The sequence below is a fragment of the Helicoverpa zea genome, chromosome 15 (assembly GCF_022581195.2).
Source record: "Helicoverpa zea isolate HzStark_Cry1AcR chromosome 15, ilHelZeax1.1, whole genome shotgun sequence".
Taxonomy (NCBI): Eukaryota; Metazoa; Arthropoda; class Insecta; order Lepidoptera; family Noctuidae; genus Helicoverpa; species Helicoverpa zea.
Window position 1 is genome coordinate 10797971 of NC_061466.1, and position 19878 is coordinate 10817848.

Sequence of the window (19878 nt, forward strand, 5' to 3'; positions counted from 1 at the left end):
TGTGGTGTTTAAGAAGAAAAACTGTTAAAATTGTAATCAATATAAAAGATAAAGTTATAAATCAGAAAACAATTAAATAATTCGCACAAACTTACGAATTTATAAATTGTTCTCGAAACGATTTGAACTTCAGTCATAAAATTAATTTAATTGCTACTACTTACTCTATTCACTCGATGAAAATAGTGCGATTGTGTTCATTAAATTCATTCAAAAGACTTCGAAATTGTGGAATTACTTGTTATCCAAGTTTAATAACTATTCTGAACATAATTATTTAAAAACGAATAATGAGTATTTCAGTTATTAATCTCCATCTACAGTTGTTTGTAGTGAAGTGTGTAAGTACGCGCCTACATCAAATTAATATTAATTACGATCGTCTAACGTTACATCACTCTGTCACAGCTCGGTGAAGTAGTGACACACACACACACACAAACTATAAAGCTACGAAATGGCCTGAAAACCCACATGAATGAAAACTGTGAAACTAAGTTCAAACTTATTATGTTACATGAGTAAACTTTCAGCCTTCAGCACCCGAACTGTTTAATCATCACGAAAGTTAATATAATCCTAATGGTAAATAAAGGAGATCGCCTTTTTCTTCAAGTATTTTTTGCTAGTTACGGAAGTAAGTGCGACTAACTTAGTTTAACTTGCCAATTATCTCGTCGACTGTTGTTTACATTTTGAAAATGAAGTATTTGCACGTAAACATAAGAAACACGTCAACCCTATAGAGCACTATGACGAGTTAATAACACTTAATAATTAATAATACGTGTAGTTCATGCAGTATATTATACAGGGTGGTCACGGTAGCACTCTCGCGCTACTCGCCCGGGTACCAGGGCGGCAGGCGACGTCAGAGATATGCTCATAATATGTATAAAACCCAAAACGATTACTCCGTTTGCTTATTGGCGACTGGCGTTAGGGGCTTACATAAGTTCCAACTTAAAAATTCAATAGCAACGTATGAACATGCAGTACCACAATATATTGTGTTGCTCTTACTGCTACATAGAATTGGCACTAAATTCCCTTTTCCAAATGTTTATTTACAGAACAACCCGCTTGATCAAATGTTTTAGAAACCGGATAATATTGAGAAGGTTTTGGTATGCGCGGGACATACAGTCATACAACGAGCCTGTTTAGTAACGAATGACGAGCTTATGGAATCTCAAATTCTGGCAAAACGATGAGGACATAATGTAATGCTTGGGTTATTAATGAAGTATACATTTTTGGCAACTGTCGGAGTTTTAACGCTATACATATTTACTGCGCTAGAAAGCCTGAAGTATTTCATTACAGGGTACGGCGGCTGCTGCACCACATCTCACATTACAATACCATAATACATATAATAACGACACGTCATGCGATACTAATTTGTAGAAACCACACACATAGAATAATACTGTACATACGTAGTACTTACATTATAAACACGCGCTGACCACAAATTCACTTTGTAGTGTAATAACTTCATCACCTCGTGTTAAATTGAATATGCCAACGTGCTGTTCGTATTAAATAAATAATATTAGAATAAGAAGAATAAGAAATTTATTTCCAAAAAGGTACATTTTCTGTTATCATTAGCCCCAAACTAGGCAAAGCCTGTATCTTGGGCGCTAATTTAGAGAGGGTTTACCAATACAATTTACTAGTAATACATTGCGTAGTTTTAAAGATCTAAAGCATTCAAAGGGACAGACAGAAAATGCAACTTTATAAAATGATCATTGTCAAAGAATTATCTTAAACTTGACTATTTACTATCTCTTTTCCTAGTATCTAGTAGAGTAGTCTTTTCCTAGATCTAGAAGAGAACATATAGAGCTGTACATAGTATTGTTGATTTTTTGTATAGTGTAGTTTGATAATACTACTCTGATATTTCACGCAAGCTTGGTTATTTTTTATTTATAACCTCAAAATATTAACTTTTTTCGTAATTATTTTAGTTTCCTGAAGTGTCCGTTCGTGAAAACTTATTTCATAGGATTCCATTATAATTTTAAGAGTTTATAAAAGTCACTTTCCATTCGAACGGTTCTTAGGCAGAACATGTATGGAGCCGGAACAATGTCCTTTGAATTTTACTTAAGACTAATAAAATTAAAATAAAATTATAAAGAAAAAAATATTATAAAAATTGAAATTGAAACTTAACATGAACTCTTATCATAAAATAACAAAAATAAAATAATAAATGAGTATAAAAAAAAATGGTGTGGGTGGTAGGTGTGAGATGAATAGTGTATTTGTGGATGTTTGTGTGTGTGAGTGTAATGGTATAGTGGAGGGTGTGTAGGCGTATGTGTGTGAACGGTGTTTTTTTGAGTTTGAAGTACCTATTAATTATGTTATTTTGCTATTGTAATTAACTTTTCTGTATCTTCATATGTTAGGGTTAACAGCCAGGATGTAACTTTTCTTTTTAGCTGTGCTCGGGTACAGTCTACTATATCGCACTGTTTGTTTACAGCGTTATAGACGTACGGGTGTAAGAAGTGTGGATGTCTCTGTGCGTATGATGAGTTAACTGAAGGTATCGGGATTCTGAAGTTGCGTTTGGTCTGTATGTATGAGAAGTCTTTTCGTTTGTGTATGGAAATATGAGTTTTGGATGTGGCATTTAGAATGAATAATTTTCGTACACTCAGTAGAGACGCTTCACTATACAGGGTTTCGGTGGGATAGCGGTATGGTTTGTGCAACAGGGTTTTTAGTACGGCACGTTGAGCCCTTTCGAGGTTTATAAGATTTGTTTTTGCCGCTCCTCCCCATATGACAATGCAGTACTGAATCAGGGACTGGCAGAGGGCTATGTACACTGTTCTCTTAATTTCGAGCGATGCGCAATCTCGTATCATTTTCACAATATAAATTTGCTTTCTAACCCGTTTTACCAGCTCAGTAGTATGAGATTTGAAGGACAAGTGTTGGTCAATAATTACACCCAAGTATTTTATTTCTTCTACTCTATCAATAGCGTTGCACGTGCAAGAAGTGTTATTATTAAGAGAGCTGGACCGACAGCAGTTATGTATCTTTAAAATCCGCGTGGTAATATTCGTGGCTACGGTTTTCCTAAAAGCGATATATTTGGTTTTTTTAACGTTAAGCATGAGCAGGTTCATATCGAGCCATTTTAAAATCCTAGTCATACCCGCTTCAACCTTTCTGTATGCGTCTTCCCAGTCCTTTCCATGGAACAGCACAACAGTGTCATCTGCATATATTATGTTGTAATGTCTTCAGATTTGAGGTACAGTCTGTGTGTACCAGGTTATCATGCGATCAGGGAGGTAGCCGCGCATTGTTCTACCTTTCGTTCAACTCTTAGCTCATTATTGCTCTTTTCAACTGATTTTAATTTCGTACAAAGGCTTTTCATAAATTGTTATAACTTCTTTGTTAACGTTCTGTTTGATGAATATTATAACAACGCGAACAAAATCATGTTGATTGCCATTTAATTATTAATTAGCATGGGATATAATATGAAAACTCTTAACGTTATGTAGGTACAGCCGCTGAAAAACATATTTTCATCAAAACCATGAAAAAAATATTTTATTGTATTTTAAGTTTTTAAAATAAAAACAAAACCAATCAGAATGTCATTACTTTTGCTTGGAACCTCTGATTTTGACTTAATTACAAGTTGTGTTTGATTGGGATAAAACTGTACGATGTTCCTGTGAATAAACAATTAGTTGTCACTAGTAGGTACGTCATAATTTATGAACAGGCAACAGAAATAAGTGCGGTCTCGTGGCGATCACTATTGTAACATTATATTTGTTTATCCTTGACGCTTGTAACGTGTTCAACGGAAACAAACAATCATGGCGACAGCGGGGGCGGTTCCTCTACTCACTAATATCGTTTCTATACGAGTAGGTACACACAATTTTATAATATTTAGTTCATTTTCCAACAGTGAAGCTGTTCACATTCTCAGCCATCACAAATAAATTCAATACAGTTCACTCAATCACTCAAATCAATCAATCAAAATCAAATCAATGAACAGTCTTCTGAACCCGTTCCAATCCGGTTTCCGACCTGGTCACAGCACCACTACAGCCTTAGTCAATATTACTGAGGATATACGCTGCAGCATGGATACGGGAGATTTGACGGTCCTTTGCTTGCTAGATTTCAGTAATGCATTTAACACCGTCGACTTTGACATCCTGCTTGGCATACTTGGCTCACTTAACATATCTCCAACGGTGATTGACTGGTTTCGTAGTTACCTGTCTGGACGCCGTCAACGTATATGCATAGAAGACAAATGCTCTTCATGGTGCTATACTTGTGTTGGCGTGCCACAGGGTGGCGTTTTATCTCCTTTACTTTTCGCGATATTTATAAATTCAATTTCCAATAATCTTCAGTCTCTCTACCACCTTTATGCTGATGACCTACAAATTTATAGGAAAGCCGCCTTAGTGGATCTGGCAGATGCAATCGCCATCATCAATAGTGACTTGGCTGCAATATCTGATTGGAGTGAGGCTTACGGTCTTAAGGTTAATCCTTCAAAAACCCAAGCCATTGTAATTGGCAGTTCTAGGTTGGTACAAAAAGTTAGCTGGTCACAACTCCCGCACATCAATTTCAATGGCACTACCATTCCAGTCAAGGACACAGTCAAAAACCTAGGTGTACTTATTGACAAACACCTTTCCTGGGGCCCTCAACTACAAGAGGTTAGTCGCAAGGTGTTTGCATCTGTCCGGTCCCTGAGACGACTGAGGAACTTTCTCCCGACTGCCACCAAAACTGCGCTCGCACAATCCCTCCTGCTTCCCATCCTTGATTATGCAGATGTCAGCTATCCGGATCTTACAGAGGCACAATTAGATAAACTTGAGCGACTTCAAAATGTTTGTATTAGATTCATATTTGGCCTGCGCAAATATGATCATATTTCTGAATTTCGTTCAAAGCTCAAATGGCTTCCTATACGTCTTCGCCGGAATACTCATATCCTGTCTTTGCTATACAACATTTTGTTTAATGCCACTAACCCCCCTTATCTTAAAGAACGTTTCAAGTTCCTTTATGACACACATACAAAATATCTAAGGTCATCAGAAAATTTGAGGCTGGAGATGGCGATGCATTCCACTAGCTTCTTCGACAAATCTTTTACTGTTCTGGCTGTTCGGCTATGGAACGCATTGCCCGTTACGATAAGACAGGCTCAATCATTAGCCGTTTTCAAGAGAATGTTAAAAAGCCACTACCTTTCCTCCTAACGGTAGAATAATATTTATAAAAAGTATATATATCTAGCATTGACATTATTTAAAGGTATATATGTATTTATTGTTATTATTTTATATATATATAAACATAATATGTATGTATATATATTTAGTTTATAATTTAAGTATTTATGGTAATAATATTTAGGTGCGCAAATTGCAGGAGCAAGTGTACACTTAGCCTAACTGCCTACCGTATAATCTTTTCCTTCTCGTCTCAATCCATCCTAAGGTTGTCTGGAAGAGATCGCTCTTAGCGATAAGACCGCCCATTATGTCACCTACCTTAACTAGATTTAGATCAAAATTGTAAAATTGGTGTACCTAATAAAGTATATCTATCTATCTATCTATCTATCAATGTCGGTCTACCAATGAATGAACAAAAATTCAATAAAAACATCGCATGCTACACAAAGTCTGGTGCAAATTAAATTCTTAAACAATTTTCGCCTAACTGGTTAGCAGTGGAACAAAACGAGCCAATTTATGTAGTCTGTGGACACGTGAGGCCTGTGATTCGGCTTGACATAATGCACTCATTACAGGTCACGCGACGCGGCGGCGGCGTGGCCGTGGCGTGGCGGTGGCGTGCTCGCGGCCTCAGCGCCACACGCCACGCTATTAATATTGTAATGAACAAGGGTAAAGTTTTTGCCGCCGCGTGTGCTCCACACGAGACACGGCGCGTCAGCAGTCTGTGTTCAGGTGTCGTATCGCTTACTGAGTACATACATCAGTGTCGCTCACTCTTTACTTTTTATTACAGAACATTATATTCATTTAGATTTAGTTAGAAAGTGTTTATTGTGAGAAGTTCGTGAGATTGTGGAATTAATGGCGGCTTCGTTATATTTTCGCCATTTACGTTTTTGTTTAGCGACTTTCTTCTTTTGTGGAGTAATTTAATCACGAGTTTTATCTTGACGTTCTTTATTTTTAATGTGCTCTTTAAATATGCCATTTAATTTAGGTTGTTGTGTCGGAGTGGAATGGTGAAACAATGTTATTAAAGCTGTGACGTTGGTAACCGTGTGGTCGATATTGTTCGCCTCAAGTACGTCAAGTACGTTTATTGCGTCGGCAGAGCGGAAAACAAAAACTCGACAAATATGCCTGAATCGGATTTCAATTGAAAGTACTCAAAGTAAAAATACTGGCACACACACACACATTCACGTGTCTCGCTCAGTGATGGCTGTATAATGAAGCTGAGCAGGCTGGAGAGCGACACAATGGCACTCGCGCTCATCTCGCGCGCGACTCGCTCCATCTTCAGGAACATCCCAATATGATATTTCACGCTGATTTGCGCTTTTACTTATGTGCTTAAGCGAGTAAGTATGTATTTAATAAATTGCTTATTACATTGTGTTGTTTGTTTAGCCATAATAAGCTGTTATGAGTATAGTAATATCTACTGAGGAAGACCACCTCAGTGCTATGAAGAGTATTAAAAATAATGAAATGAAACAACCTCCTTTGTTCTCAACTCATGACAGATGTATAATTGTGGGTGTAATGTGATGTGGAGAGTTTTCGCGAGTTTTACCGTAAACGCGCTGGCGACTCTCAAACACAATGCTCACACGAGAGAACTTGTAACAGATGTTTATTAGCTGAGCTCCCCCCCCGCGCTCGTACTCCCTCACCCCCTGCGAGGCCCGCAGAGGCTACCTATCCTCTAATATTAATGAGTACTGTAATGAACGCCTCAACAATCAAGATTAGGCTTTTCGCCCTCACAGAACTTTGTAAAATGTTTGACTTAAATGTAAATTGTTAGGTTATTTCAAAGAGACGGATTAAACATCGCCGATCTACACATTTTGATTAACTTGTGGACTGCCGACGATATTGTGAAACTTTCACGGTCTGATGCAGACATAGAGTACACCAGGTTTGAACGGCAATTATTAATGGCGACCAATACAAGAGCTTAGGGAATGCTTAGATACTCAAGCAGGAAGTAATAATATGGTACATAATGAAATATTATATATCGAATACATAAGGAGTGTTGCGCGCGGGCGGAGTATCGCCGGCGGCTCGCAGCACTCCGCCGTGTCCTCGCAGTGTCGCGACTCCTTCTTAACGCTTAGTTAACATTGTTTAACCGAGTCCTCGGAGCGAGCTCGTTCTTATTCAATTTAATATTTATGTGGATTCAGATTTTATATAGGGACTGAAATAAAATACTGCGCAAGTTGATTCAAACGAACAGAAATAAGAATCTGCAAATGTAATCAAGAAGAACAAAATTGAATTTTGTGTCGCCTCTTAATAACCGTAACAAGAGCAAATTGTCCTCGTGTTAAGGATGAATAATTTTAAAACAAACGGGACAAGATAACAATGAGAGTCGACAGTTAAACACGGCCACCTCCGCGCGAGGGTCGCGAGAGCCAATCGAGTGCACCCTAATTATTTGCAGAAGCCACCTGCCGCGCTTCTTAATTTTGACAGCTGAGAGCTTGACACTCTTTGTCAAACTCGTGAAGGAGGCACTCATCTCCCCCCCGCCCCCGCCTCCCCCCTCGCGCGGGGTAAAGTGGCGAGACGTGACTCGCCGCGCGCGATAACATTATTGGAAGTCAGGGTGTTGTATACAATGTGACCGTGGCAGACCAAGGTTCATCACTGTACACTTCATGTCCTGCATTGATAGTTTACTCGCTCTGACGATTTTCATATATGGGTTTTATTATCGATCATGAGACATCAAGAAGCAGGCAGATTACATTTAAGACTTTCCAGTTTCAGATTAAAAGTACTGGGATACTAAGAGGATAAGGTGTTTGATGGGCCAAACCAAAACAAAATACAAAAAATACCCTTTTGCTCCATATTATGGAAATACTGAAACTGCAAGTAATTAAAATAAAGTCATATTAAAATGCAAGGTTGAACTGAGCGGCGCTGTTAGCGAGTGCTGTTTAACAACATAATGGCTCCTTTAGCGGCGTCTCAATGTTGCGCTGTAACAGCTCGACGCGACTAGACCAGCAGTCGTCCACGCCGCAGCTACGCGCTCACCTGCCGCCGACAACACATTACACTGCTCCTCTTACATCAATATCAAATAAACGTAGCTATTGGAGACGGTAAACGCTCCTAGAATAATAAAAAGGTATTCCAGGATCGCAAATGGGAATAGTCGGGTCGTCTAGATAGATGGATCTTTTACTTTGCCTATAAACGGATTCACCCTGCCGGGAAACTGCCGAGAAGTGAATAAAAATAATAGGACGGAGACCGGAGCTCATAATGAAGTTATAAATGGATTTGAAATGCTTTCCAAGACCTATTTTAGAATATCGATTCGATGAGCAACTTCAAGCCGACGTTATACAGAATACAGAAATACGCAAATTGAATTCAAAATAAACATGGCGGAATAGATTATAGAGCGGAATGGTCCAAATGTTCCAAATGGAGGGGTTTTGGCAGTATTTATAGTTGTGAAGCGAAGCATACATAAAGTTTGGTGAGTTTTGGCAACAGTTGTGCAGCAGTGGCGCCCAAGTTGCCGACATCTTGCGCGCCGGAGACACGCTGCCCCGCGCACAGCTCGCCACTGTCGCACATCTGTTACAACTTTACACTATGTACAGTGTCACTTCAACTGTTAATCACTGCCATACTTCGCTACGTATTCGTCGGCCACTGAAGCGTTACCACGTGCGTTTAAATATCATAATAGCACGGAGTAGCGCCACTAACCAAAATCCTATTAATCTGATACAATGGGCGTGTAATACATGGAAGGGTACTTAGTCGGCGTGTTGTAATGCGGGATGAGCCGCCGTTACACGCGGTTTAGTGTCACGTGAGGCGCGGGCGCACACACACTCATTAATCACAGCCATCACTCGCGCTCACCTCACGCTGTACGCAGCACGCACACATGCAACGCTCTCTCATGTACCGATACTAATAGCTCGCTTCACAGAAACGAGCCATGAAACAGATTTACATTACAGAGTAGCTGACATATGTAACTCTTTCTCCTACAAATGAACACAAGAACAGTGAGCGTTGTGAACTACAAACAAATGAGTACACAAAGTGCATCGCCAGTAATAGCGCTGCACTGGACGAGGTATTTCCGTCACTGCGCTGAACTGTTAGTGAAGCTATTAAACACATTGTCAGTTATTTCAGAGATAGTAAATAGTTTAAAGGTGCTGCAAAATTGAATGCACTAAAAACTAATACACTATTGTTAAAACGGTTAACAGTGTATTACCAGATGGAAAAGCAAATATCAATTGATTATTGTAATTTTATATGCTTGTGAATTAAATTTTAATTCGATATTCAGTTCTGTTACATAACATGCGTAACAAATGTGGTATTGCGACGATCATGGAGCGATAATAGTCAATATTCATTTGAATTATTTTGGAAAGTTTTGATAATGCTTTTATTGGTGTCGAAATACAGAAGCGAGAGTTTCAGAAATTCGGATTATCATAAGATGAAATACAATATTAAATGGGCATACAACATGTCAAAGTGGGTATCGGTGGGTGAGCAACTCGCGGATACACGCGCGGCAGGTGATTACACGTGGCGCGTGTGACTCGCCGGATATCGCGCTTCTTTGTTACCAAATACTGCCTTCCATTATAATGGATATTGTACGTGTTGAGACCGATATAGAAATACATTAAAATTAAATTCAACGAATATTATTAACATTTGAACATGGTGAAAATGCATTAGTTACCTGGTGACCGCGGCAAATGTAATTCATCCCTATAGAAAGTAGTGGTAAATAGAAAGTGTCAGTCAGAGGCTGGTGGAACGCGGCTCGTTAGTTAGATGGCAGATAGCCGGACGGAGGGCTCGGGCGCCGCCCGTCCGGCACAAAACGCGCTTTAATTGTAGCCCGTTATTAATAGTGGGCCGATTACATCGCGCCCATTGTGGAACAAACAATCAACTATTTACGGCCGCTTAATTACCGAATCAATTATATTGAATGTCGAGCACGCCAAATGTGAACTAATCTAATGGACTCGCACTCCAATATTCTAATATTAATTTATTCAAACAGAATATTTAAAATGGCCACGATTGTCCATAGAAAGTATTAAATAAATGTCATTCTTAATAAAATGGTTTACAATACGAGCAGATTAATTGTTGAGCTTAAGAATAATAAAAAATCGCATAAATAATTCTATTCTATTTCTCTATCGGGTGTGTCGTATCTAATCACATTAAATTCTATCACATATACGTTATGGTATTCTATGGCGAATTCTAAAAAACATAATCCATTCAGTGGTTTAGCCACAGGACGGTATCTTTACTTTATTTAGGTATTTTCGTATTTACAATACAAATTAAAACTATTACTATATTAACAAAATTAAAATTATTACCTACTAGCCGTTTTCCCGCGGTTTCACCCGCGTCCCGTGGGAGCTACTGCCCGCACCGGGATAAAATATGGCCCATGTTACTCGCAAATAATATAGCTTTCAAATGATGATAGAATCGGTATAGTAGTTTTTGAGTTTATCCATTACAAACAAACAACAAAGTTTTCCTCTTTATAATATTAGTATAGAAGTATTCATTCATTCCAGGCAGGGGGCACTCGGGTAACTGAGTGTACGGGCACGCGATCCCGCCTTCCCTGAGCTACCTTAGTCCACATTCTGATTATCCGTGGCTATGGTATCCCACCTCTCCTATTCCTGAATTCCTTCCTCATAAATCAAAATCCTTTCCTTGTGGTTCCCTCCCGCTCAAACCACAAAGTCTGGCTCGGTGAGGAAGGCAACACAACGCAGATATGCAATGTGATTTGGCGGACTCGGCGGGTCAGCAAGGCAAGGTGGATGGCCTAGGGCGACAGTGGAGGGTGTATAGTCACTGTCGGCCAGACACAGCATCCGACCCCTCCTTCAGTCGTAGCGGTTTCCGTTCCACTGATCCAAGGAGGGTAAGGACGAGTGTGTGCGCCTGCGTATGCGCGAACGTTTGCGCACCTTAATATATCCTGCGTATTTGACCGCTTCCGTTAATGGACTCCGATTCAGTTAAGTCCTGTGGCGATAGGTAGAAGTAGAGAGGGTTAGACAGATGCATCTAGGCTTTGTCTGATACCTGCACATAGGCGGTCTCGGGGGTGTGAGTACATGCCGTGGTCGCTTCTGCGCTGCACTCTGGGACGACAGCGTGGATTCGGCAGCACCCGAGATGACAAAGCAGCCCTATTTAGGGAGACACTGCTTTCCCTGCTCAGCCAGAGAGGGGGCTAGAAAAGGTGCCCTAAAAAAATGTTCGTCCCGTCTCGATAGGTGGTAGTAACCGCGGCTGCCATCGCATCACTTTGAATCGTGGTCGAAAGTACAGAACTTTTAACGACAATAAAGTAACACCGGTTATGACATTCGGAGCGTGGAACGTGAGAACTCTACTTGATCGAGATGGTAATGCCTGTCCTGAACGCAAGACCGCCATCGTAGCTCGGGAACTTCATCGCTATAACGTGGATGTGGCTGCTCTCAGCGAAACACATCTTGCCGATGAAGGAGAGATGGTAGAAGCAGGTGGTGGATACACTTTCTTTTGGAAAGGTACTGCTGCCTCCGAAACTCGGCGATCAGGTGTAGGATTTGCCATCAAGAATCACTTAGCAAAGCGACTGAGCGAGTGCCCTGTTCACATTTCCGACCGCGTAACCACGCTGCGCCTTCATTTGGACAAAGACAATTACCTTAATGTCATCAGTGTCTATGCGCCTACGTTAGACAAATCTGATGACATCAAGGACAAATTTTACGAGGAAGTGTCTCTTTGTCTTGATCGCATAAACGCCAGAGAGCAGGTACTTTTGCTGGGCGATTTCAATGCCAGGGTTGGCCGGGACTATGAAGCCTGGCCTGGAGTTTTGGGTAGACACGGTGTTGGCAACAGGAACAGCAATGGTCAACTTTTGCTTAGTCTTTGTGCTCAGTACGGCTTGGCAATTACGAACACCATGTTTAGACTTGCCGCCAAGTACAAGACGACATGGATGCACCCAAGATCCAAGCACTGGCATTTGATCGACTATGCTATTGTGAGGCAAAGAGATTACAGCCAAGTGCAGATAACCCGCGCTATGCGAGGTGCGCACTGTTGGTCCGACCACCGACTTATTGTCACTAAGCTGCGAATCCGCCTCCTTCGCCCGCGTCGGTCTCAGATAAGAAAGCTTGCGTACTTAAACGTGGAAAAGCTGAAAGATCGCGAGGCGAGGGAGAAATATGCTGATTCGTTGTCAAGAAAGCTGTCATCCGCTACCGAAGTAGATAATGTTGATGTTGCCTGGGGAACTTTAGCATCTCATATCTTAGAAACCGCTTCAACTGCACTGGGCAATAAATGCTGTCGCAATGAAGACTGGTTTGATGAGAATGATGAAGTTCTGCGGGCGGCACTTGACAAACATCGGGACCTTCTACGACAGCATACAAGGCGAAGAGGAAGCGTTGCGGACGTCAAAGCTAGTGACCAAGAAGTGTGTAAGCTGTCTCGACAAATTAAAGATAAGTGGTGGCGGGACAAGGCTTGTCACATGCAATGGCTCAATGACACAAACCAGCTAGGGGAGTTTTACAGTGAGGTGCGTAAGCTGATTGGCACATCCTACCATACGAAGGTTCCTTTAAGGTCTCTTGATGGTAGGCACCTATTGACAAGCAGGGAGGATGTGTTAAAACGCTGGGCGGGGCACTTTAATACCTTGCTTAATGTGGATCGATCAGCTGATCTGCAAAGTATTAGTTTGATGCCCCAACTCTCTTCTGCCATTGAACTGGATGAGCCCCTGCTGCGTGACGAGGTTATTTCTGCCATCAGACAGCAACAAAACAACCGGGCGGCTGGCATTGATCTTATACCGGGAGAGCTGATTAAGTACGGCGGAGAGGAGTTGCACACGTCAATATGGAGATTCTTTGAACGTATGTGGGAGGAAGAGCGCGTTCCTGATACTTTTAAAGTGTCGCGAATTTGTGCTCTGTATAAGAACAAGGGCAACCGGTCTGACTGCAACTCTTACCGTGGTATTTCACTCCTTTCGGCCCCTGGGAAGGTCTTTGCCAGAATTCTTCTGAATCGCCTAAAGGCCTTATCGGAAAAGATTTTGCCAGAAACTCAATTTGGCTTCCGACCTGACCGAGGTACATGTGAAGCAATTTTCGCGGTACGGCAAGTACAGGAAAAGAGCAGAGAACAAGGTCGTCAACTGTACCTCTGCTTCGTTGACCTGGAGAAAGCTTTCGACAGTGTGCCTCGTGAAGCGCTTTGGGTGGTGTTGGGAAGGCTCGGGTGCACGGAAAAGTTTGTAAGACTTCTTAGACTACTGCATGATGACATGCAATGTTGTGTCGCCGTAGACGGTGAACAGACAGAATTCTTCCCCGTTACCTGTGGAGTGAAGCAAGGATGTGTGTTAGCACCTACTCTGTTTGCTTTATACTTTGCGGTGGTGGTTAGAGAAGTCTTACAAACAATTCCCCAGGGAGTTCGCATTCGATTCCGCACGGACGGCAATCTTTTCAACTTGGCTAGACTTAAGGCTCGTACCAAGGTTTCGCATGCACTGATCTCCGAGATAATGTATGCTGATGATCTGTGCTTTTTGGCTGAATCCCCAGATGGCCTGCAGCAGCTGATGTCCGGTTTCCATCAAGCTTGCCGTAAGTTCGGCCTAAAGATCAGTGTCAATAAGACAGAAGTGATGTCTGTAGACATTCACGGTCGTGAGTCACTGACCATAAAGCTTGGCCAGGATGTGCTGAAGCAGGTAGATAAATTTCGCTACTTGGGGAGCACTGTAACATCCAAGTGTGACCTTGATTCTGAAATTAACAGCAGGATCGGTGCTGCAGCTGCAGCATTCGGTAAGTTGCGTTCCAAGGTCTTCAGTACACATGACCTTAAGTTGGCCACCAAGGTTTCTGTTTATATGGCAATTGTGCTGCCAAACCTTTTATACTCTTCCGAGACGTGGTGTCTATATCGTTGCCACATACGTGCTCTAGATCGGTTCCACCTAAAATGTCTCCGTTCCATCATGAAGATCAGATGGTCTGATAGAGTACGAAATACCGAAGTCTTGCGGAGAGCCAATGTTGGTGGCATTGAGGCCTACTTAATGCGCCGGCAACTTCGGTGGTGCGGTCACGTATCGCGGATGTCGGATGAGAGAGTGGCGAAGCGCATCTTTTATTCTGAACTGGAGGAGGGCAAGCGTAAGCAGGGCGGACAACTCCTCCGGTACAAAGATGTCCTAAAGCGGCATATGAAGAGATGCAACATAGAGCCTTCACAGTGGGAGCATTTGGCAGCACAGAGGTCAGAATGGCGCAGAGTGGTTACCAACCATGTACGGGATTTCGAGGACCAACGTAAAGTTGACCTTGACGCTAAACGCGATCGGGTAAAGGCCCGTCCACCTGCTGCTATTTCGTATCACTATCAAGACGGCAAACTCACCTGCCCTCAATGTGCTCGGACTTTCCTCGCAAAGATAGGGTACATTAGCCATCTTCGGGCGCATGAGCGCCAAAATACCAATTAGGAGTTTAAGCGGTCGCCATGGCCGAAATCGGTCGGATATATATAGAAGTATTATTAGTTAGCTTAGGGTAGCTTTAGTTGTCTATAATAGACAACTAAAGATCTACAAACTAGAATAAGAAAAGCCACAGGAGTCATTTTCGTTTTCATAATTTACAACATTCTGTGTAAAGCAGAGATAAAGTTAGGAGTATCGAACGTTTTGACCAGTTGACAGCCGTTGACAGTTGACTGACTCTTATATGGTGTTCTAATTTTCGCACATTTTTATTCTATTTACTTGGTTGGAAAAAGTATTTTTTTATTTTTACGTATTTTATTGAAATGTGATTAAGTATGATACACCCGATATGGTTGTTTTAGCCAATGTTTTAATGGCCAAGAATCTCGATTTACTCCTAAAGACGCTATAGACGGTTTGATCAAGAATTTGATCCAGATGTGCTACTCGACACGACAAGCGTAGTCTGGAGGTTTCTCTCTATGGGGCCCTGTAATTTGGACAATGTTCTCCAATATGGGTCATTTTTTTTTTCATTTTTTAAATAAATGGATATCGAAAATTCTACTACTACTAACTAGCGGGCGCCCGCGACTTCGTACGCAAAAACTTAACATATTATATACTGAACCTTCCTCGATAATCACGTTATCGAGTGGTGAAAACGCTTGAAAATCGTGCAGTAGCTTTAGAGTTTATAGCGAACAGACTGAGAGACAGACGCAGCGAGGGTCTTTGTTTTATGATACATGTGTACAGATACTTAGATGAAAATGATAATAGATAACAAGATCTCTAACGCCCCAAGCTCATCACGAATGAGTGTACAAACGAAACTAAAATTGGACACCGGATTGCAGTATCACGTATCTATCGCTACATGAGAACGATTAATGTCCAATAAAGTGGCAGTTTGCCGGCGATGGACGATCCATCACCGCGCCGCATCGCTCGCTCACGCCGCGCCGCGGTAACACCATTACACACAAACGTATTTTCATAAACCAAATGACCTGTGAAAACAGTTCGCTAAGTGCCTCGTTACACCGCCTGACAAATACACGCACACACACACACACACACACGAGCACAGCAGTACAGTTACTGCAACTATTGTCACCACACAGACTATTAAACCTCACTGATTACATGATTAATCAATGTATGAAGTTTCACTCCGTTTCACTCCGTTTCACTCCGTTTCACTACAGACACACAGACTTAGCTACATTTCTCAAGTGAATATCTATTGTTTGACACTTGAAAAATATCGATGCCGTTATTATGACTTTGGATAACAATTTTTCTGTTTGAAGTTAACCTCGAGAGATCGACGTTAGTTTAACACAAGTGAGCTGATATAAAACACGAACGTATTGTTGCGCCGCTATTGTGTCTCAAGAAATCTCTAAATGTTTGCTGTTATAGTTCGGCCATTCAGAGAATGCGTTCCTGACACGTCGCGATTGAACTGACGACGTAACTTTGCAATGGCGTTGCAGTTACGATAAAAATATTTTTGCTGGTTGTTTACCGTTTTAACAATTGAGGAGCATTAAAACAACATTATTATATCAATAATCAATGAATGTTATAATTTTGTGCCAAACTGAGTGTCAAATAACTTGGTAAACAATATTTTTCTAAATCTATACTGCGCTATTACAAGGTTATGTCAGCGGTTTATATTTTGTAGTGCTGTGCTAAAAATAACAGGCAAGTATCGTAATCTGTTCTTATACAGTTATAATATAAAATAATACGTTTTGATTTTCTTTTTAAGAATTGGAAAATAATGGACTATAAGACTTAATTATAACTTTTATGAAATATAAAAATAAAACTATGACCAAACCGCATTTTTATACTTAGATTAAAAATGGTAACCCCAAATGGCGTTATGGGCCGCCATTTTGTGACGCTAAAACAGTCGTCCGTTGTCGTTTCGTGCGCATAGACCACGTTTTTCAAGTGTTTTCGATCTGTTTTTATTTGATTACCCGGCTTTTGTTAGACCGAGATATCAGGATTGATTCTGTTATTGATAATAATATAATTATACATGTAGGCGAAGATGATGATGAAGACACCACCTCCTCAAGCAAATCGGAGTCTGATTAATATTCTGTTCGCACATTCAATTCAATGTACTTGTAACAAAGAATAAATAAAACAATTTTATTATATGAATATTACCTTTTTTTGGTTTCCACTTAAATAACTAAAATATAAAACAAATGATTCCGCCAATTTAAAACGAAAATAATCTTAAAATAATGCGGCGGTTCATTTTGAAGGAACGGTAACGAACTCAGTGTTATGTTGTGCCCATCACTAGTCGTGACTAACTGATAGGTGTCAGGAACGCATTCTCTGAACGGCCGAAGTATAGTTTATTAGCTCAAAAAATCAGTTCCATATTACCTACTGGGTATTTTACACTATTGCGGAAAAATAAACTTCACCTTTATAATATAGTTCAGCAAACACCAAAATTTTAAGTTTCTGTCTTATTCAAAAACTTTACTTAGAGTTTTTAGCTGAAAGACAAATAAATGTGCTAATAAATACACATATCTCGTGGGTAACAATTATACCATTAGCACAAATATGTTTAGTGTAATAATGTTAATGAGTTGTAACAACGCTCGCGCTGGTCGGGACGAGGGGATGCTAATGTCATTCGTAATATTGAATAATTCAAGCGTCGCCCACTCGCAGGACACTCACACTATTATTTTAATTGATTAAATGCCTCATCAAATAACTCACTGTGAAAGGGTTCCATGGCGCCCTATGTTTACTCTGTTTAAAGATATACAAGCTATTTTTAATGAAGCTTAAATGTTTTTCTATTATTTCGAATATGTGTTTATTTACATAAACTGATAGTCTCAGAAACATTTTAAAGATAAGCAGATTTTTCAGAGAAATATCGTTTTACACTCCACTTCACATCATAAGAACAGGAAATTGCGGTAGGATAAATCATCATCATCCTCCGAGCCTTTTCCCAATCATGTTGGGGTCGGCTTCCAGTCTAACCGGATTCAGCTGAGTACCAGTGCTTTACAAGAAGCGACTGCCTATCTGACCTCCTCAACCCAGTTACCCGGGCAACCCGATACCCCTTGGTTAGACTGATGTCAGACTTACTGGCTTCTGACTACCCGTAACGACTGCCAAGGATGTTCAATGACAGCCGGGACCTACAGTTTAACGTGCCATCCGAAACACAGTCCATGGTGTCTAAGATATACTTAGAAAGTACATACAAACTTAGAAAAGTTGCATTGTTGCGGTAGGATAAATGATAAAACGGAATAATTTTCTGCCAAAACTGGCGATCCAATCATAAATGACGACCACCAACGCAAATGTCAAAGTATCATAATTGAGCCGCCGCGGGTGTAACATTACATTATTACACTGCAATACTGTAACGAAAGAAGATTCAATAAAAATATTTGGCAGGACATCGCTTTGTTATTTATCAGTGTATGTCTGTGTGTCCGACACACTGCGATACTTATCTCGGTATAATGGACCGCGCTTGTGCGCTTACGAGATTTATTTGAACACGATTTAGCAACCTCAAAGGAAACTCCAGATACAGCACTACACAAAGGCGTTACTACCGAATGTACTCTCTGAAGCGAGTCCACTAGTCTTGGACTATGATAAAAGTGCGATACCAGAGAGTCATCATTCCATGAAAGATAAACCAAACCCATTGTTTACACGAGCAAACTCATGGTCACACTGAAGACATTTCACCCGCCTTGCCAAACTATCAGGAACGTATAAAATAATAAGAGCCTTGACGAAAACTTGACTGATATCAAGTTTGACGAAGTACGGCGTACTACAGCGAGTTTATGCTAGAAGCAAGACGAGATAGGAGCAAAACAACAAACATAAGTTTATCCGGGTTTGGGGCGCGGCGTTAAATCTCGTCATAAAATAGTGAAGGTTTATATAGCGCAGCGGGATTGGCTTATCTGTTCCCGCGGGAGCGATCTGCGATCGAGATGACACGGCGCTAAGTGTGCGCCGCGCTTATGCCCGACCTGATTATTCATGACCAGAGCTGTGACGTCACACCTATCACTGCCACACGCGCGCATTAACAGCGGAATGAGTTCGTCTCAAGGAACCACCTCCCTTATTTAGTGAGCGCGGCTTTGTCTACAATTTACCTCGAAATAAGTATATGAAGATGAAGCGCGACATTAACCTGCCTTAACGTCACTCATGTACGTTAGAGCGAGTTCAGTGGATGTGACTCGTAAAATCATGCACTTGGTTGAGGTTTTGTTTTACGCTATCCCATTCTGCTTGAATAACACAATATACGTGAAAGTTTGTGCGAGATCTCACTTCTAGCATCCGATAGAGTACGAAGTTGTGCAATTATCAAATGTAACGAGGATTTAGCATTGTATTGCGGTCTACGCTATCATTATTTAAGCTGCGATCTTTTTCTTATTTAGCTTACATTTGAGGTAATCAAAGGCAGTAAAGTAACAAGTTTACAATCAGTCTCATTGACACAAGTTACCAGAATCACACAACGACGTATATGAAATTATTTAATGCAAATGCAATAATGGTACATGATGAATCTATGGTTTCAGAATTACCCACTAATAAAGCGGCAGTCAAACGAAGTTAAAAGTGAAATGTAGTAATAACAGTATATTGTAATATGGACACGCACAGTGGTCCGGTGACGCGGGTGCAGTGCGTTCATAAAACCATTTCTGACATTTACGCGAGTGTTACCGCCAAATGTAAGCGGTCACTACTTATATAATAAACCTCGTGAAACATTACCGCATATTTGTTCAACTGCAGTTACAGCCACTTCATCCAAACTATTAGTTAAGAAGAAACTTGTCTTCTGAGCTGAGTCACATCGCTAACTAACTGTGTAAGTAACTAAACGAATATGTTACCTAATGAAATTACTCTTACTAACTCTTA

At 40.7% G+C, this 19878-nt stretch overlaps 1 protein-coding gene across 2 annotated transcripts in view; it reads right to left on the reverse strand.

Annotated features, from left to right (window-relative positions):
• LOC124636863 (lachesin-like) overlaps positions 1-19878 on the reverse strand; it is a 107854-nt gene that overhangs the window by 85977 nt on the left and 1999 nt on the right. The window lies entirely within an intron of this gene.